Below are 17187 nucleotides of genomic sequence, written 5' to 3' on the forward strand. Positions count from 1 at the left end.
TACTATGCTGATTGTGTCCTTTGATGCACAGAGATTTTTAATTCTGATGTAATCATCTTTCCTGTGCTTTTGATGTCATATCTATTCATGTACTGGTAAGTCCAATGTCATGACAGTTTTCCCTATATTTTCTTCTAAGGGTTTTTTTTTTTTTTTTTTAGATACCCTGTTTAGATTTTTGATCCATTTAGAGTTGATTCTTACATATGGTGTAAGTTAAGGTACAAACTTCATACTTCTGCAACTGGATGTCTAATTTTTCCAACACTATTTATTATAAAGACTCATTTCCCCAATGCGTGATCTTGGTACTTTTGTTTAAAATCATTTGACCCCACCTCTGAGGTCTATTCCATTCTCTTCGCCCGTGTGTCTATCTTTATGGCAGTGCTACATTCTTTTGATTGTGGTAGCTTTTGGAATAAGTTTTGCAATTAAGAAATGTGAGACCTCCAATTCTGTTCTTTTTTGTTTTTTTTTAACGTTCTGCTTATTCAGGGAAACTTGAGATCCATACATATTTTAGGACTGATTTTATATCTGCAAAAACATTGTATTTTGAAAAGAACTGTACTGAAGCAGTGGATTCCTTTGGGTTAGTATCAGCATCTTATAATATTCATTCATCCAACCAGGACCATTTCAATTTTTGTGTCTTTAAAAATTTCTGCAGCAATGTTTCATAGTTTTCAGGGCATAAGCCTTGCCTCCTTGGTTAAGTTTATTCATTAATATTTTGTTCTTTCATATGCTATTGTAAATAGAATGGTCTTCCTTAATTTTCCTTTATAGACTTTTTATCCTTAGTGTATAAAAACGCAACTGAATTTTTTAAACTGAAATATAGAAAATGTAACTTTGTGTATTGATTTTGTATCCTGAACTTTGCTGAATTCATTTCATTTCATTTATTTATTTAATTACTTATTTATATTCTTTATAAGCAAGCTTCATTCCCAGCGTGGGGTTTGAACGCATGATCCCGAGACCAAAAGTAGCATGCTCTACTGACCAAGCCAGCCAGGCACCTTGGCTGAAGTCATTTATTAATTCTAACAGGTTTTGTGTGTGTGTGTGTGTATGTATGTGTGTGTGTGTAATTTTTAGTTTTATTTTGTCTTTATAGAAAAGATCATATTTTCTGTAAAAAGAAACAATTTTACTTCTCCCTTTCAAATTTGTGTTTGATTTCTTTCTCTTGCCTGACTGCTCTGGACAGGACTTCCAGTACTATCTTGATAGAAGTCATCAAAACTGGTATCCTTTTCCTGATCTTAGAGGAAAATCTTCCAGTCTTTCCCCCATTAAGAATGATGTTAGCTGTGGGCTTTCTGTGTCTGGCCTTTGCTACGTTAAATTATCAGGGGAATGTTGGCCTCGTAGAATTATAATTTGTCTCAGTGTAACTCTCTGGATTTATTCTACTTAGAGTTTGTTTTGCTTCTTGTGTTTATATATTCATATATTTTCCCGAATTTGGGAAATCGTCATTATTTCTTCGAATAATCTCTCTTCCTCTTTCTGTCCTTGCTCCATCTGGGACTTCTCTCACGAATATATCAATCTGCTTCATTGGCTTCCTGGCTCCCATAGGCTCTGTTCACTTTCCATTTTTTTTTTTTATTTTTACTCCTCGGTCGTGTTAACTTGCAATGACACCTCTTCAGGTTTGCTAATTCTTTCTCTTGTCTATTTGCGTCTGTAGTTGAAGCTCTGCCTTGAAGCTCTGACATGAGCTTTCAATTTTGTCAATTTTTCAGGTCCAGAGTTTGTTTGGTTCTTTTTATAATTTTGATCTCTTTGGCGATATTCTCATTTCGTTCATATGTAGTTTTTGTGATTTCCTTTAATTCTTCAATTCTTTGTCCATCTTGTGCTTTAGTTCTGCGAGTATTACAAGGCAATAATTTAAAAGTCGTTGTCCACTAAATCTGAAGCCTTATTTCTTTAGAGTCTATGTCTGGAGATTTGCTTCAGTTCTCTAAATGGGCCATCTTTTATGCTTTGTGAAGTTTTGTTGAAAATGAGCATTTGAAAAAAAAAATAGCTATCGTTCCCACTCTTTGCAAACTGGCTACGTGCAGCATAAGGCCTTTACTAATTAGCCTGGTGTAGGCTTAACACCTTCTCGGGCCTTTCCTGGGCATGTGTCTTTCCTGGGACCATGCATGTGCTTTTTTCTGAGTCCACCCTATGCCTGACTGCTTTTAAATGCCCCAATTTCTCTGAGAGATTTATCCCAGCTTTTTCCCAAGGCCATAGATGTTCTACCATGCCTCTGATCTCAGCTCCCAGGCACTCTGTATCTGTAGTGTCCCTGCAGTTTCCAGGTGCTGTGACACCTGCCATGAATTTTAGCATCCTCAGACCTGACATATGAACTCCGCTGCTGCAGGGGATGAAATTTTCCTTCTACCCTTCTACGCTCTGCAGCTGGTCTGAGTATTACATGAAAAGAAGCCAGATTCATGGAGGGAAAAAAAAGTTTTCATTATGCATGTGTGCATAGGAGTTTCACAAAAATATGAAATTTGACATGGAAGCCAGATGACTGAGACTTCTCTATCTAAGATTAGGGAAGGCAAGGGTTCGGAGTGTCGAGGTGGCAGTGAGGAGAGGCAAGTTATGGGAATGTAAGGGAAGAAAATGTAAGTGATGAATGCTGCACTTTTATGCAGACAAGACTCTCTCGGGGAAAAGAATTCTCTGAGAATAGCTCTCTGCCTGGTACAGGCACTTTTTCTAATGGGAATTTCCTTTATAGATTTTCTTTGCAAAAAACAGAAGTTTAGACCTTACTTCAGGCAGGTAAGGGGCAGGTAAAGATGTTTTCTTGAGTTTTCTAGTTCCTGATGGCCTTCAGTTCAAAATAATCCCTATGCCAAAGTGGCCTGTTTTGGGGTGCTCTGAACCCTTTCACCATAATTCCTGTATGAGTCAGGCCAGACAGAAGCCTTGTCCTTCAGGAAGCCTGCCAACAGTTGAGAACACAACCACCAAACAACACTCATTCTTCTGTCCCAGGGGAGGTACTAGGAATTGGGTGGCTTCCTCTGGACCGCAGCCTGCTCAGAGGAGCTGGGGTCAGGGTGATCGAAACAACAATTCCTGGTGTTTTTAGTGTGGCATTTTCTTGATCGGCCGTTCACCGGGTTGCCAGGATCCTTGACTGGTTTCCAGAGTTCTCACGGAGAGATTTCTCTCAGACTGCTGTCGCTCACTTGGTGTTTCTGAGCGGAACAAGGGCTGGCGCTTCCCGGTTTGCCGTCTTGCTTGAGTCTTTGGACTCATGATCGTCCTCACCGGTTGAGAACACGGGTGCGGCGGAGGGGCCTTTCCGCACTTGCCCACTCAGGTCTGTTTCTGCCTGAGGTACTGGGACGGCGATGAAATGAGGCGAGCTGCTTCCCTCCTTCGTCTCGCTTACGAGCTCAGGGGCAAGGGGAGAGGAACAAGCTCAGAGAGCTAATAAACACAAAACGGAGACTCGTTCTGCTCTAGGCTGCGGAGGAAGCAGCATCTGGGGGCTCGGCGATGGGAGGTGTCAGAGTTTACCCTAACCAAGTGCTCTAGACCGAGGGACCAAGAAAGAGAAATCTGTTGCCTCCCAGCTCCGGAGGCTAGAATTCTGGAAACTGGAGTACAAAGGTCTGGGGGCTTCATGCCGTTGTCAGGACCAGGCTCCCATTGAAACCCCGCGGAATTGTCTTGCTTCTGGCATTTGCTAGAAATTCTTGGCATCCTTTGACGTGTCGATGTGTCACTCCTGTGTCTGGCTTCGCTGCCCCACAGCTGTCCTCTCCCTGTGCACCCTCCTCTCCTTAGAAGAACACGAGTCAAACGGAAGTAAACGCCTGCCCTCCTCCAGGACGAGCTCATCTTAACTATTTCTGCAATGAACCCATTTCCAAGTAAGGTCACATTTTGGGTTATTAGTAGCTAGTATGTCACTTGTATTTTGGGGGGAGGGCACAATTCAACACTTAGCAGGGGCTGCAAGTTTAAATCGGGTGGCCAGGAAGGCCTCCTTTGGCAACACATTTCGCCGTGGCTGTGAGTGGAATGGCCTGAGCCTGAGGAGCTCACAGAGCCGATGAGCGCCCGTGCAGCAGCCTTCATGGGACGAAGGCCTCGAAGCATTTGGGGAACAGGGAGGAGACCAATCAAGCTGACCCTGAGAGCAGAGGAGACGGGCAGGAGAGGAAGCTGGAGGGCCTCGTGAGCCAACACCAAACCTGGGCCTGAGTCTCAAAGCTCTGGGATGCCAGTCCAGGGTCTGCCTGCTTCACTCCGCCTGGCTGCTGGCAGAACAAACTGGAAATTGTGACCAGCGATGAGAGGAGTGGCCCAGGGTCATCAGGGCCGTCTTCAGTCTTTTCGGTTCTTCAGAGAGGACAATGGTGAGGGGGACAGGAAACCTGTTCCTCTACATGTTCCGAGGGTAGAAAAGGGAGCCGTGAGCACATGGGAAAGGCAGACACGGACAAGGAAGGTGATCCTGAGCTCAGGGCCGGACGCAGCCTCCCGGGGAGGAGGTAGGGCTGACCGTGGCAGAGGGGGCGCGGTGGAAGCCACTTTCCTGTTGTCCTGCAATTCACCACCACGCCCTCGGACCGGATGTGGGAGAGAAGAAAGCCACTGGAGACAAGGAGACCAGGGACACAAGAGAGCAGAGAGCAGGGTGACCGGAAGGCCCTGGATCCACACAGAGAGGAAGCCCACTAGACCCAAAGGATGACAGGTGACCCAAAGGACTGGTACCGCCCAGAAGGAGGTGGGATCCTGCAGGTGCAAAGCTAGGGCTTGGGAGACACAGCTCTGAGGTTACGGACTTAGCGGAGCACGGGAGGAGAGACTGTCTTGCTCGAGAGGCTGCAGGAGATGCGGGGACGGGCCCACAGTCAGGGCTTCAGGAGGCAAAGGCTGGCCGGCTTCTACAAAGAAGTCTGGAATGCAGGGAAGTTGGTGGGTAAGACTTAGGTGTCCCAAAAGAGGCGGTGGAGGGTTTGCGGGGGAGGTAGAGCAGGGTGTTGGTGGGCTGCATCAGGGACAGGCAGAGCAGGTTAAGAGCACAGAGCCGCATTTCATGGCTGCCCTCATCTGTATGTGCTCACTAATATTTCAGGAGACGCAGAGAACCAGGTCAACCTTAGATAAGGCAGCGATGAGAAGCTCTCGAGATTACGGGGACAGATGTCAGCTTTGGCATCTGTGTAGCTCGGGAGGCTGAAAAGATTAAGAGCAGATAGGAAGCATGATGCTGGGCCTTGTCATAACAGCACTGGGGGTGGGAGGAAGCACAGAGGTGAAACCTCCTTAGACTTAGACGCACCCAGGACAGCTGCATAGAGCCTAAAGGATGATGAAATAGAGAGAACCAAGGTGAAAGCCAAGGGGATAATGAAGGAGCCTCACCCTCTGTAAAAAAGACCTGCCTTCAAGATTCTTCACTCACAGAAAGGGGACGCCCATCTCTGGACATCATCCCTGGATGCTGAGGGACTGTTGCAGTGCACAACAATAGCCACCGTCCAGGACTGAAGCCTGGTGCTCCTGGGTTCGGCATCTTGCTCCCGAAGGCTCTCAGCTGACTCCCTTCCTGGGAATGGACTCAGGAAGGGCCCGGAGGAGGACAGCCTGTGACGACTAACCCCACGGCAGTTCTGGATGTGGGACATCTCTCTGAAGGGCCAACCCAGTGTCAGGGCCAATGAACTCACTGACAAAAATCAAAAGAAAACTTCATTTTCTTCTTGCCTATTGTGGGAAGATTTTATTTTCTGGGGCCTGGGCTTTCTTTTCTACGAGTAGATGTACAAGGCTTTTTACACTTTAGGGCTAAGGACTTAGTAGGTAAGGTCTGGCCCGCCCAGGGATCAGGCTTCATGGGAGGAAGTCTGGATTGGAGAAGGCCAGGTCAGCAAGTGGACGTCCTGACCACTAGCACGGCCGCTGGGAGACATGCTGTCCCCCCGGTGGTGTCCTGCACCCCCCCCCTTACGTGCTAAGCCCTTAGAAAGGACAGCTGCGTGGACGGGGCCGTGAGGGCTGCGACCCTGGGAGACCCCCTGCAGGATCAGAAACATCGGGGCGGAGGGCGCTGAGCTAGCACGTTCCATCCAGGCGGTGCCCTTTCTACATTCCTAAGGAGACCGGTTGACATGGCATTTGTTAAAAATATGATTGAAGAGCGAACGTTAGTGCCGTAGGTTCCACACCCTACACGTGGCACCAGGACCCCGGCTTGTCTGGTAAGCACGCGCTGCGGCCCCCCACCTCCAGTTTCTGAGTCTGGGCGGGGCTGAGATGCCCGTGACCTTCCCAGCGGCTGCCCACACTGCTGCGGCCTGGGGCCCAGACCCGTGTCTCAGAGAAAGCAGGAGGAAAGTGAGCCAGTGGCACACGGAAGGGGCAGAGTCCCACCGTGTGTCTTCATTATGTGTGCTTGTGCTTGCCCAGCAGCCAACCAGAGCGTCTCCTGCCTTAGCGCCCGGCTCCTGCCCCAGCGTTAGGCTCTGGCTCTGCCTCTGTGGACCTGTGACATCAGGTCCTAAATGGAGCCACGCAGGCCTGGGAGAGGAGCGAGGGGGTGTGGCCCCTGGGGCAGTTTGTGTAATGCACAAAGGTGACCAGCAGAGGGCGACAGTGAGGTTGGGGTTCTGCAGGTGCCCAGCACCCACCTTGCTGGGAACCTGGCATGGCTAGCACCTGCTGCAGGAAGGTTCTTTGCAGAAAGAGTCTTCTGCCCCTCGAGTCCTGCACTGTCTCAGGGGCAAGGGGAGAGTGTGTCCACCCAGAGAGAGGGTTAGCCAAGTCCTAGGTGCAGAGTGCAAAGTGGGACCATAGCTGAAGAAGCTCCTTTCACAGCCTCCCAAAAGGTCCTGGGGGCTCACGTGTGATTTTGGGAGAAGGACAAGGCCTCTGCTAACTGAGGGATGCTGAACCGACTGACCTGGTTTCGGTTTGCTTTAGAAAATAGACGTATGTGTGTTTCTCTGATCCGAACGCATCACCAACTGTCGTCAGTCTCTGCATTTAGATGGCTGAGCTCAGGGGTCCCTGCTTGAAACAGTCTCAGCACGACCAGGGAACCTGTTAGAATTGCAGGCTGTGGAAGCCCAGGCCACTGACGCGGAAAACCTGGGCTGAGGCTCCGCTGGCCGCGCTGAACATGCGGAGAGTTTGAGACACACTGGCCTGACGCTGCCCACGTCCAGCAGGCTTAGAGATCTCATGGAGGATCTTACGAAAGTCGGATTTTAGAAGCAATCTGCTCCTTCCAGCCAGTGAAAAGTCAGGGCTTGTGGAATGACAGGGAAAGTGAAGACATCATTTGAAGCGGCCGCTCCTGTTCAAATGGGGCCCTGGGGCCCGTGCGGCACCTTCTCAGAACAAATGATGATTGTAGGTGGCAAAGTGCAGATTCTTCTGCAGTGTGCAATGTGCAGGACCCCCGGCTCCGTTCCCCAGCTCCAGATGCTCGCTCCGTCCGGCCCTGGGCTCGGACGGACTCTCTGCCTTCACCACGTCCACGCTGTTGAATTCCTTTGCCATTCCCGACTTAGTCCTCAACTTTATTTTACCATTTAACCTGGTAACCCACGTTTCAGGCTGTCGTGGAAAACAACATCTCAGTTTGTTAGCCTGTGAGGTCCTTTCAGATTCCAAAAATCATCAGCATCCCTGCGCTGTCCCCTGGGATAGCTTTGTGCTGAAGAGGAGACGCCTGCTGAAACGGCCACCCCACTTCCCTGCAGCATTACAAAGGGCGTAGGTTTGCCCATAGCAATCCTCAATGACCTTGGCCCCCACATTCCAATGGCCTTAGCTTCTAGGTCAAGATGAGGGTGAATCAGTGGAAAAAATAAATTTTCTTGATTATAATTATCATGCTAAGTAAGATTTTAAAATCATGTATTTCCTGTGAATAATGCAGGAACATACTTTGGAAATGAACATCAAAGGATAGAGCAATTTGAAATTATACAGACATTCAAGACAGGTTTAAACAGGTAAATGGGATTCTATGAGCTAAATCAAATTTTAAGAACAACCAAACACTGCCTGAGTCTCTTGGGAAAATTGGTATTAAAAAAAAAAAAAACAGAATGAGTTATAATAGGGCAAAGGACTATTCCTCAGAGCTGTAGTTTACCGTCCATACTCCATCAGTGTTACAGGCAAGCGTTGGAAACATGTTGGCACGGAACTGTTGGCCATAAATCTTATATCCTGCTGATTCACCTGTTTCCGATCAATGCTTCTTAGAGAACACGGCTTATCCATGCCAGAAAATAAACCTGGTTATTTCCTCCAAACGCTAATGTGGAACTACTCAGTGGAAAGGCAGCTCCAGCCCCAGACTGCCCATGGTGCTTTTGTCACAGGAGCCTAGTAAACGAGAAGGTACTATCCTGCGCCGTGCGGGAGGCTCTGGGCACGGCCGAGTTCACCTGCCCTCTCACTGAGCAGGTTTCTAATTTAGTATCTGGACGTCGCAGGAGAAGCTTAGGTGGTTCGTAGCGCGTACAGCTGCGGATGCGAAGGCTCTAAAACAAAAGAACCCGGCGCACTTCCAATGGGATGATTTTAATTCCTTGAATTCCCAGAAAATCCCAGTCCTGGCCATCTATTCCAGGAGCATGCAGTAGGCGGCACCTAAAAGCTCCTGGGAGGCGAGCAGGCGCCATTTGAGCAAAAGCAGCGGCGGCTGCAGCAGCTGGCCGGGCTCGCAAGTCGGCGATCCGAGCGCGAGCGCGGGGAGGGAGGCCGGAGGACCGCCGGCCTGGGCGGCGCAGGTGCGGGGCGTGCGTGGTGTGCGGGGCGCAGGTGCGCGGGGGCGCGGGGGCGCGGGGCGCAGGTGCGCGGGGGCGCGTGGGGCGCAGGTGCGCGGGGGCGCGGGGAGCCGGTGCAAGGGGCGCGGGGAGCAGGGGCAGGGGGCGCGCGGGGCGCGCGGGGCGCGCGGGGCGCAGGGACCGGGGCCGCGGGGCGAGGGGGCGCGGGCGCGGGCGCGGGGGCGCGGGGCGCAAGTGGCGGGGCGCGGGGCGCACGGCGGGCGAGCAGCTGACAGCAGCGTCACGGCGGCGGCGCCAGGGAGCGCGCGCCCCGCCTGCCTCGGGAGGAGCCCGGCGCGCACAGCCTGCGCTGCCCTGTCCTATGCGAGGCGAGCTCGGGAGAGGCTCCGGGCAGAGTTGTGCGGCTCCTCAGGTAAGGATCCCCCCTCCGTCGCTGGGGCCTCGCCGCGTCCGCAATGGGGCGCCGAGGCCCGGGCATCCTGGGGGGCGAGCCCCCGGGAGAGGGATCGCCGCCATCGGGAGGGCGAGCCAGCAGTCGGGCTGGCGGAGTTGGCCCGCGGGGGACGAGCTGCATTTCTGTATCCTTGTCCGCGAGGGCGTGCGTCCCGGCCCCTCGTCCATAACGTGTTCTTGCGAGAAGAAAACCCGCCTCGTACACGTTCCTTGGGATTCCTTCCCAAACAGGAGTTAGTGCTTTAGAAAAGCCTGCGGTGCAGGTGCTCGGTTGTGGAACTTGATTGAATGGGTTTGCAGAGCCCTCAGAGATGGGGTCCGAGGGGAGAGAATGCAGAGCACGTTGGGGCTGCTGTTGGCTCAGCATCTTTTCCCACCGCACCGCAGCCCTTGCCTAAGCTTGGCTGAGACCTGGCGATGTATTTTAATTCTCTTTTTTTAAAAAGGAGCTCTCATGGGCTCCTTTCTCATGAGCTCTTCACGGGTGCCCCCGCCCCGTGTGCCCTGGGGTGAGGCCAGGCGCAGGGGAAGTGCCCACCGAACCCCTTCTGTAGTTGTAAGAACGTGGCTTCCCGGAGATGACAATGACTCCTGAGCTCCAGCTCCCGGGCTCCCTGCAAAGCGGGGCTGGCTTCTCGCCCTGAGTCTTCCATCCATCCCCCGTCCGGCCAGAAAATTGCTGGTTTTCTCCTTTAAAACCAGTTCCCGTGCTTGGGGGTTTGGGAGACTTTTAAACTGGAGGCTCGGTGCACCCCCCAGTTCCCTCCATTGGCCACAGAAATACAGCGTCGTGGTGGGATTCAGTCCTTCCGACTGTGCAGTGACACAGCTCGTCTCCCTGGGGGATCTATCCTCCATCTCTGCCCTTAACTTTGGGACGACCCCCTTCCAAGTGAGGAGATCGTCATAGCATAGGAGACCTTCCCTGCTTTGAACTAAAAACCTATAAAATATTCTTTTTAAGGAAGATTTTCTAGGTAACAGTAGAAAGCCAGAGCATTTCATATTCTCCATCAGTCCAAATGCACTTCTTTCCCAGTGGCATTTGGATTTGAAGGGGTGGAGTGGGAGGGAGAGAAAAGGGGAGGGTAAAATTAGGATAAATTTAACAATTTTGTGGGGGGGGTAATACTATTTTTTGGAGCGGGGGGGTCATTGCCTGAAATTGCGAACTGTCAACCGTTCTGTCTCTGGAAGTGCAGGAGCCCAGCGTTCCTATGGGCTGAGACACTGAAGCCCCGTGGCTCATCCCACAGAAACAGGAGGAACAAGGCTTTAACCCATGGCGGCTGGTTTGGCCAGCGGGGCGAGCTTCCGGGTAGCGAGCACAGGGAAGGCATCAGGGACAGGCGATTCTCTCAGAGCACCTAGAAGCCCTGCTTCCTCCTGAGCTACCCCTGCAGACGGCAATTAAATGTGCACGGTTATTGCAGAAACCTCTAGAATCGTTTCTTGTTCCAGCTTTAATAGTTGTTCCTCTCTAAGGAGAGGCTCAGAAAACAGCCAAATTGAATTCCGAGTTGTGGGCGTGCCTTCGTGCTTGCGGCTGGCAGTCCGCGTCCTCAGCAAGCAGGGATGCTGTCTGCGCTCGCCGACCTGCACATCTTCCTGAAAAATCAGAGCCTTTGAGAAATAACCAGCATTTTTTGTCAAAAAGAGAGCGTGTCTGTGACAGTAAACGCGGGTTTGTTCTTCTAATTTTGTTGCCATCGTTGATATGTGATTAACCTTCTGACTTGGACAGGGTCATCATTGCTCGCCGGCCCCTTCCCCAAGGTAAATGCAGTGAATTTTTGCACTGAAAAAATTTCTTTGTTATAAAGGAGCATTTGGTTTTCTGGAGTGAGGGGATTGCCAGCACACGGTTCTAAGTCAGAAAGGGCGCAGTGCCGACCTGCACGTTTCAATTCCGATAACCCCTGGGTCCCGTTCTCACCTGTCAGGTGCGTTAGCTGTCCGCCCGCCGGTCGCTCCGTCCAGTGTGGCTACTCACAAGGAGCACTTGTCTCTTTGAAAACACAACTGATTTCTAGGACACCGGTTTTGGTTATGATTTAGCTGGGAAGATACCTGCTCTTGATCAAAAGGGAAGGTGAGGGTTGTCCTACCGTCAGGATGGGCAGATGCGGTTTTACACGTTACACGTACACACACGTATTCGGGTAAGGGTTCACCTGAAGTCGTGTAACGGCCGTCACGTCGGGCTTTAGTTTTGTTTTATTACGAGTCTTGCAAGTTTCTCTTCCTTCCCCAGGTGAGGATTCCTCAGAGGCTTGGAGCACATGTTCTCCTGGCCTCTCTTGCTCTGCTCTCGCTGTTTGCAGATTCAGGAAAGAAAGACCCCTTGCAGCCCTGTCCCCCTGTCCTTAGTGCAGTGAAGGATTTTGCTATAAACCAGTCCTGTCCAAACTAAGTAGAGCATGTGAACCACGTCGAAAGGATCACATTAGAAAAGTCAAAATAACAGGTGAGGTGAATTTTAGTAACATATTTTCTTTAACCCAGTCTCTCAGAAGTGACGTTTTAAAGATATAATTGATACAAAATACTGATGGGACATTTTACAAGTTTTTTTTTTTTTTTTTTTTCATGATAGGTCTTACACCTAGAGAGCATCTCAGTTTGGATTAGCTACATTTAAGAGGTTCATGGCCCGTGCAGCTAGTGGTTATTGTAGTGACCAGCAGGGCTATGGAATGTTAACTTTGTGACAAAGCAATGTAAAAGCTGAAAGGTTAGGAGCCATTAAGCCATTACATTGAACCAATTAAACACTATCAAAAATAAATATCCAGATAATCTCACATTGCTATAAGACCAGTATCCTACCCTTCCCTACCACTAGCTGGTTGTGAGATCTTGAAACCGATTTTTGCTTCTTTACCAGCAAATCAGGAGAATTGGGTCAAATCATGGGTTCGGTCAGATACCTTGAGTCAAATACCTGGTTCTCTGAGAATTAACCAGCAGAGAGGCTGCCTGCAGCCTGGCCATCTGCTGTAGCAGGAACGAGGGGACCCGGCGCAGGGTGGGTGTTGCCGCTCTGCACAAGGCCTGTCTGCTTCTGTCCAGTCCCTGACGGCGACGTCAGCGGCCGCGTCCCCATGTCCCGCAGGAGATCTTTCAGTTTTCATATTTAAATTCCTTTACTGGGCAGGTAGCAGCAAACCCGTTGTAAAATCAGGAAGTAGCGTGTAAGTATGTATTTACTGCATGAATGCCTGTGATTCACGGAAATTTTCAAATTATCCTTCGCTGGTATGCATGTGCATTTTCGTGTTTCTCTCCATTTTAACACCATTAAGTAAAGTTTGCTGAAGTGCGATGCCTTATAATCGACTGGCCCACGAATACTGACTTCTTGAAGACCAGAAATGAGTGACCTTAAGGAAAAGATGTCAGTTTCTTCGCCCCGCCCCTGGGTGGCCTTGGGGACGGGGGATCCGTGAGCAGTGGAGGGGGCGGGGGCGTTTCTATCGCGGGGCCGGATGTCTGTCTCCGAGCCTGGAGGAGTTTAAAGAGAGCAGCATCTTGTGAGGAGGGAGTTTGTGCCGTGTTGTTCTAAAGCTAATTAACGTCCGGAAAGTGGTTGTTTTCTGAAGTGAGGGAGTGCAGAGACTGCCCGGCTCTGAAGCGGAGCGCTCAGACCGAGTAGCCCTTGGAGGGGGGAAGCGGAGCGCTCAGACAGAGCAGCCCTTGGAGGGGAACACTTTCCTCCCTGCGTCATCTTCACCCTCCGATTGTCTTCCTGGGGCAGGCCTGTGACTTTCAATGTGGACTGTACCTTCCGCGGATACTGGGCAAGGGGGGGCATCATCCGTATCCAGGTCTCTGTGTCTAGAACAAAGCCAGCAGCTCACCCAGCTCTACCCCAGGGAGAGTCCAGCTCGATGGCGTTCTCCTTTGTGTATGAACTTGGACTTGTCTCCCCAACTGTGCTCCCAGCCCCCAGCCCCAGCCGTCTGCACACCTGCGCACGTCAGACCAGGGGGCTCTCTCACCGTGCGCCCTGCCCATCAGCTGTCCCCTGAGGCTCACAGAAAGCTGTCTGTGAAATAGCCTCCTGACCCTAGGGGTACGACACAGCAGTTTATCTCTCCGGCTTTCTCACTCATCGGCTAGCGCTTCATGCCCATCCCTCCTTGACCAGATGCCAGTGTAGCCAGCCCCAACGACAGCAGGTTTCTCACGACGCAGGCGGAGATGTCGGGACCGACCCTCCTGTTCCAGCAGGTCTCCGGCGGATCTCTGCTCTTGGCGACTGAGTCAGAAAACATACGCGGCCATCTGGGATTCGCTGCCGAACGTGGCTGTTGCATTTTTAAAGTAATATGAGACCATTCTGGAAGGAGCTTGGCCGTAGTGCATTTTCCTACAGAAAACCTCCTTCCCCACGGTTCTAGCATCCTGAGCTCTGGTTCCGTTGTTGCTGATTGGGACCGGCGGGGATGCCTTCCAGGGTTTGCTGAGCCTCAGCTGAAGTGCGGTTCTGCCACCTCCTCGCTGTGCACCGACTGCCAGTCCTTCGCGCCCCCGGAGGCTCTGCTCCCGCATCGGAACGTTGAGGCCACATGAGCGTCTGGATGGGAGGCGTTTCTGAGATGCAGCTTGTCTGGGCCTCACGGCCCCTGCTGGAGGGTCCGGACGCCCGGCTGTGCTGGTTGTGGTCTCCGTCCGGTCAGCGTTGAACAGGGTTCTGCTCTCTCTGCTTTGAATGGTTCGGCTTTGTTCCTCTGCTGCGGAGGCCGGCGCGGAGCCCCGGTCTGACATTGAACCTTGCTTCAGGAGGGGCTTCTGGCCTCTGGCCTTGGCTCGTTCTAGCCAAGCCTGGGGGACACACACTCCAACTAATCTTGAAAGATGGATTTTTTTTTTTTTTCTTTATATCTTGCTCTTTGAGCTGGGCCGGTAGGGACTCCGTGTTCTGATTCTGGCTAAATCCGTGCTCCTCCTTTTGCCAACTCTTTCCTTCTGTTCCTTGTCCGAGCTCATCTCCCCGCAGGCAGTCCTGCCTCTGTCCCTGAATTCATGCTGTTCTGTGTCTGTAAGCATGTCCCCTGCTTGACGCCTTTGTGGCTCTGGGCTCTTCATCTCTGTAAGGCTCCTGGGGGGCCCGGTGCCGACCGAAGCCTGCGGAGGACAGGAGGTGCTGAGGACAGTCCAGGGTCACCTGTCATTGGATTCCACACACGCGGGCCGCCGCAGACTTCCGTGACACGTTCTGCTGACCTGCGTGGTGACTGTGGAGAGGACACAAATCAATACTGATCAGCGGTTCAGGCCCCGAGTCCACGTCCTTGCCTTTGCTCATCCCGTCGGCTTCCGCCCTCTGATGCTCTTCGTCCTTCTCCAAGAGCGTCGGCCCCACGTCCGGCGTCCATCCTATGGCGCGTGCAGATGTCACCCGGGAGAGCTCGGCTGCTCCTTCCTCCCCGCCTGCTCCCTGTGGCTTCCACAGCGTGGCCCTTCCATGCAGCCGCTCCCACCCCCCGGTGCTCCCGTGAGCTTTGCAGACTCAGGTTCCGAGCTGGAGTCCTCTGTGGTTCCCTCGTGGGTCTTGCAAGCCGTCTTGTCCGCTCTGGGCTTCAGGCCTGATGTCAGCGTGGCTCCCAGCCTCACCCCGCGGTCCCGGGGCCGCAGCAGGGGCTGCACACGTCATCCACCTGCCCACGTGCCGTGAGCCTCGACGGCCCAGACATGCTCGCAGCTCATGATCTCACATCTCCGCTGCAACCCGTGCTCTGCCCAGCGTGCTCTCAGGAGAGGGTCCGGTCCCGCCCCTCCGCTCTGCCATTTGGGAACCCGACCAGTTTCCCTGATGCTCTACGGCCCTCCACTCCCCATCTGACCTCCTTCCGAACCAACCACCATCAGTTCCGGGTTGGCGGCACACTGCCTGTACTCGGTCTTCCCCGTCGCCTGTCTGGTCCAAGCTGTCTGCGTTTGGGCGCGATTTACTGTAACTTCTTGTCCGCTTTCTCCGCTGCAGCCGGCCCCTTTCAGTGGCTGTGCCGTGTGGTCTGAAGCGCACGTGGCCGTCACGGTACCTCCTGGCCCTGCCTCCCCTCACGTGGCTGCTCTCCTGTGGTTGGGGCTGAGATCATGCGCCGAGACAGTCAGGGAGACTGAGAAGGGGATATTTGAACATAGGTCTGTAGAAGGTGAGTGGGGAAGAGTGGTCCATGGAGAGGGAACTGCCAGTGCAAAGGCCCTGGGGCAGGAGCATGCCAGCTGTTATCCAGGGAGCAAGGAGACATGTGGCCGGATGAGCTGGGGAGGTGCAGGGGGAGGTGAGGCTGAGTGTGGGGGCGAGCCCTTCAGCGGCTGTTCTCTGAGACAGCGTGGTCAGTGGAAGGTTTTGAGTACAGAGGTGACAAGGTCTCGTACCTTCCGGGAGTTGATGAGAGCAGCGTGAGGATGAAGCCCGCTCTCTGCTTAGGAAGTGGCTGCAGGGACCCAGCTGCGGGGCATGGGACGTGTTAGGGAGCACGGGCGATCCGTGGTGAGGTCCAGCCATGTTCGGGAGACATCACTGGGACGCTCTACTGATGGCCCGGGCACGAGGTGCCAGAGGTCAGGATGGGTTCAGGAGGGCTCTGAGGGTTTGGGCCCGGACAGCTGGAAGGGAATGTTGCCATCTGCCAAGACGAAGCAAGTTGCGAGGGGAGATGTCGAGGAGTTATAGGTAAATCAGTTGTGCACCTGTTGTTTTGGGATGTCCCCAAGGCATCCAAGCAAAGCGGTCCAGCAGGGAGAGGGCCTGTAAGGCTGTAGTGTAGGGCAGGGGCCTGGCCGTGGGTATGCCATTGGCCATGGCTGGCATATGGTTGGCATTTATAGTCGTGGACCCGGAGGGTGAGCTGAGCGGGGATGGCCCTGACCGCCCCTTCTGCCATCACCTGGTCCAAGCCAGGACCTCCCGACTGTCTCCTGCCTCACCCTGCCCTACTGAGTCCTCAAGGAGGCCCCCCACAGCAGGAGTCCCACTGTCCCTCCTCTCCTAAAATCCCTCAGGGACCAGCATCCTTCTTATGGTAAATGCTGACTTAGCACCATCACCCGTCCCTGCCCATTACTTGCGGGCCGCATCGACCTCCCCCCATCTCCCTCCCTGCGTTCTGGAATCCTCCGTGGTCTGAAAACAGGTCACGCTGGTATCTGCTTGCACCTGACGCCCTCACTGCCAGGGAGCTCTTCCCCGGGTACCCAGGCTTCACACCTTTGCCTCTCGCAAATCTTTGCGATGGCCACATTGCAGGGAGCCCTTCTCTGGTCTCCGTTCCCCTCTGACACCCGCACCACGTTCTCGAATGTGGACACATTCACCTTGCTTCTGACCAAGACATGTAATAGTAGAAGCATCGTTTTCCCCAGTTGTATAAAAAATAATGGACATACTGATTCACTGTATAGGCTGAGGGCACATAGCATCGTCATTTGATGTACGTACATTGTGACATGAGCACCCCAGCAAGTTCATCTACTACCCATTTTCTTATATAAATATAGGAAAAAGAAAAGAAAGAAAAAAAAGGTTTTAAAGAAAAAAATATTCCCCTTGCGATGGGAACTCCAGATTTACATCCTCACGAGCGCCCCCGCGGATCTCAGGGCTGTGCTGGTGCGGTCAGCATTGCTGCACAAGGCAGTCGTACGAACCGTGCATTTATAACTTGGAGGCGTCTCTGTTTTGACTACCTTCCTCCAATTTTCCCCTTCCCACCCTGTGCCTCTGGTAACTGCATGTGCACACTCGTTTTCAATGACCTTGAAAAGAGTTTTTGTTTGCACGTTGTCGATTTCGCGTGTAAGTGGAATTGTGTGGCGTCCGTCTTCCTCTGCCTGACTTATCCCACTTAGAATCACGCCTTCCGTGTCCATCTGTGTTGTTGCAAATGATAGGAGTTCTTTGCTGTTTTAATGCTTGCTTCATATTCCA

The 17187-nt window shown here is 52.3% G+C and overlaps 1 protein-coding gene across 8 annotated transcripts in view; it reads left to right on the forward strand.

Annotated features, from left to right (window-relative positions):
* Window positions 1-8449: 8449 nt before the first annotated feature.
* DIRAS2 (DIRAS family GTPase 2) overlaps window positions 8450-17187 on the forward strand; it is a 28301-nt gene continuing 19563 nt past the window's right edge. For 2 of the 8 annotated variants that reach the window (XM_082694165.1, XM_082694163.1), the window contains exon 1: window positions 9051-9207. The gene's annotated coding sequence lies outside the window, so the exon portion shown is untranslated. Of the gene's footprint in view, window positions 8830-9050; window positions 9208-12341; window positions 12443-14353; window positions 15410-17187 lie in introns of those variants that run through there. The other 6 variants (XM_082694169.1, XM_082694166.1, XM_082694164.1 and 3 more) reach the window with 6 other exon arrangements.

Source organism: Mustela nivalis, assembly GCF_964662115.1.
Source record: "Mustela nivalis genome assembly, chromosome: 13".
Lineage (NCBI taxonomy): Eukaryota > Metazoa > Chordata > Mammalia > Carnivora > Mustelidae > Mustela > Mustela nivalis.